Below are 3,467 nucleotides of genomic sequence, written 5' to 3' on the forward strand. Positions count from 1 at the left end.
GAAAATTAAAACAAAAATGTAATACTTAAAAAAAACAATTTTTGAAATTCGTAAAATGTATGTGAAATTTGTATAAATTTTAAAGCTTTCTTCTGTCTAAAGTTCCATCATTTCTGTTGCAAAATACACTATACTTGTATTAGAACATAAAGAAAAGAAATTAAATACAAAAATGTTGAAACTTGGTAATTAATCGCGCTGCTATTATTTTGAACATAAGTGTACTTGCTTTCTTATTTTTTATTTTCGTAACATATGTATGTACATATTTGTATTAAGTACCCATCACTTTCAACGGTCCTCGATAGTATAGTGGTCAGTATCCCCGCCTGTCACGCGGGAGACCGGGGTTCAATTTCCCGTCGGGGAGAGATGAAAATATATTTCTTTTATTTTATTTTTTTTTTAAGTGACATATTTTTTATTGCTAAGTAAATATTACTCTAATGGAACATTAAACATACGTAAATGATTTTTGAAGTATTGTAAAAAAAATTGTTTGTAAAAAAAAAGAATGAATTCAATTAAGATAGTGCTAAGCTCGGTCTGAACCAAACTAACTAAATATATACATATATTCGCTCGCATTTCAGTAAACTATAATTTACGCTGGGTGTTAATTTTCTTAGACAAGGAAATTTATAGAGACAATGCGAGTTTTATCTTGTAAAATCACACCAACGGATGCTAATTTAATCTGAACGTATAAAAAGTGCGGCTTCAATCCGATCTCAATAATATTTATGTTGGGCTTAAATGAGGTGGGGACAACACGAGTCCCCAGTTTGGGTGAGCTTTAATAAGCTCTTATCGAAATACTTGCATCTACCCAAAAACGAACGCGGCTTCGCCTATTTTTTTTTTGGGACGTTCCTCATTTATACCAAAAATGTTTCATAAAAAATTTATATGCTGTATATGGCGGGTATTAAAAATGTATTAAAAAAATAAAAAACACCTAAAATAGATTAAAAACGATTTTTAAAATGTTTGCAATTTCAGCTATAACGTGTCTTCAGTGTAAATCATTCTTCAAGCATTTCTTACAATTTCCAAAGCAGAATTAGTTTGAAGGTTTGTTTTGTAAGTATTCATTTTATTTGTTGAAACATATTTCACCTAACGTATCTATAATATAAATACATATACATATTTCAATAGTGAAAAAACAAATACTGTGATTAAAAAACTGTCTAAAGAATTCCACTTTGACAAATCTCCCCGACGGGGAATTGAACCCCGGTCTCCCGCGTGACAGGCGGGGATACTGACCACTATACTATCGAGGACCGATATGAAAGACTCGTTCGCTATATACTTTCAGCTAACGCTTGTAAAATTCTGTATGACTAAGCCTTTCAGTTGCTGCGGTACTTAAGCTGTTTTTTTTTTATTTTTGTTATTTGTTGTTTTTTAATGATTTGTTATTCTACACTTTTGGTTTTGCTCGCTATGCTATCATTATTTGTTTATTTGTTGTTTGTAAATGCGACGAGCAGATGGAAATAACTTAACATGACGCACCTATGTTAACATAATTAATTAATAGTATATATACACGTCTATATCTACATATGTGTGGGCTGATACATGTGTAGCCACGCATATCGAGTGTACATACATACATATGCAGGTACATATATTTTGAAGACATTTTTGGCTGCGGTCGAAAGAATTTTAAAATGGAGAGTGAATTATAAAGATTGTATATGACACTGAAGGCGATTAAAGATTTTTGAAAATTGTGCTGATTAAAAAAAAAAATATATGTACATATATAAATTTCAGATGGATTGGTTTTTTGAGTATTTCGAAAAAATTAATTTTTTTGAATATCTGATGTCAATTCATGGGAATATCTCAAGTCATTAAGGGGGTAGTATGGTTAATTCGGTGTAAAACAAGCATATTTTTCGAAATTTTTTTTGTCGACACAGTTGATTTATTCAAAATTTTAAAATTACTTCATTATAAAGTCATATTTAAAGAATATTGTGTGAAATTTTCATTGATTTTTATGAAGAAATGAGTTGGTGGCAGCGAATCTTCGCGGACGTCTCATAAAAAAGTTGTCCCTCAGAACTCATTACTGGATCAACTAAAATCAAAAAACCAAATTGAATTTTTTTTTTTTTTTTTAATTTTTTAAAGCGCTTTGAAGTCAAAACACCGATTTTTCATAAAAAAAACTTGAAAACTTTGTTGTTTTAAAATATGACAAAATTTAAAAAAAAAAAAAACTCGACGTCATTACCTCGTGAATAAAGTAAAGAAACAAAAATACCAAATTTGAAAAGAATCGGTGCAGTAGATATGAATCTGCAGTGGACACCGACCGTAAAAAAGGCAAGTGTGAGAAAAACGCGTTTAAAGATTTGTGAAGCGTGAAATCCGGTTGGAGAGGTAGATACTTAATCCTTTGTGTCTTTGTCAATTTTACTCTAATGCACTTCAAACTTTCACACAATAATCTTAAGATGTTATAGAATAATTTAAAAAAAAGGGGGTAGTATGGTATTTTTTTTTTTTTTAATTTTTTTTTTTTTTTTTTTTAAATTGAACAATCGCGTGAGTAGGTGCAAAAAATTTTTTTTGTTTTTATAAGAACTTATGTTCGTCAAAACTGTAATATAAGAATAAGTTTAAAGTAATTCAAAATATAGAAAAAGTAAGTTTGCTGTCGGACACTTCCTGGAGAATAATGACAGCATCAGGTGTGTGAAGAGGAAAACAAGTTCAGAAGGAGGCAGAAAGACTAGTTTGAGAGAGGAGTGCTGCCAGGTTCGTTTGAGTAGAGGTTTCAAAATTGTCGAAGACGTTAACAAACAGTTAATAACACAAGTAGTAGCAGTAGGATTGGAATTTTGATGTTCTTCTAAAGGGTTTTCCAAAAACAGGTGTTACAGGTGAATGCATTGCGCTATCGACAGATGATTAACGATTTTTTATGGCCGGAATTGGATGGTATTGATCTGGACAAAGTTTATTTTCAACAAGAGGGCGCTACGTGCCACACAAGCAACGAAACCATTGATCTTTTACGGGAAAAGTTTCCGGGCCGTGTTATCTCTCGAAGAGGTGTTCACAATTGGCCACCGAGATCTTGTGATTTAACACCTCGTGACCTTTTTCTTTGAGACCACGTGAAAGAAAAGGTCTACGCCAACAGCCCAGGGTCGGTTCAAGGTGGAACTCGTGAGGCTATCGAGGACATAGGGCAGCAACTTTGCAATTCGGTTATGGAAAATTTCATGAAAAGGATATTTTCCATTATTAACGAAATATTCTCCTCTTTATAATGAAATAAACATCCGATAATTTATATTAAAAAATTGCATTTTTCTTTGAATATCAAAATAACATCTTATTTATTTGGTTTTTATTCTGCGAAAATTTTGGTGTGGAATTTTTGCCTTGATTCTTTTACTATTTTTTTATATGTATGATTACCGATGTATTAAACTTTT

General features: G+C 31.4%; 2 non-coding genes across 2 annotated transcripts; one reads left to right on the forward strand and one right to left on the reverse strand.

Annotated features, from left to right (window-relative positions):
• Positions 1–298: 298 nt before the first annotated feature.
• Positions 299–370, forward strand: Trnad-guc (transfer RNA aspartic acid (anticodon GUC)). Its single transcript has one exon. It is a non-coding gene; the product is annotated as a tRNA-Asp (tRNA).
• An 847-nt stretch (positions 371–1,217) lies between these two features.
• Trnad-guc (transfer RNA aspartic acid (anticodon GUC)) lies at positions 1,218–1,289 on the reverse strand. Its single transcript has one exon. It is a non-coding gene; the product is annotated as a tRNA-Asp (tRNA).
• Positions 1,290–3,467: the final 2,178 nt, after the last annotated feature.

This window comes from Anastrepha obliqua, chromosome 5 (assembly GCF_027943255.1).
Source record: "Anastrepha obliqua isolate idAnaObli1 chromosome 5, idAnaObli1_1.0, whole genome shotgun sequence".
NCBI lineage: Eukaryota > Metazoa > Arthropoda > Insecta > Diptera > Tephritidae > Anastrepha > Anastrepha obliqua.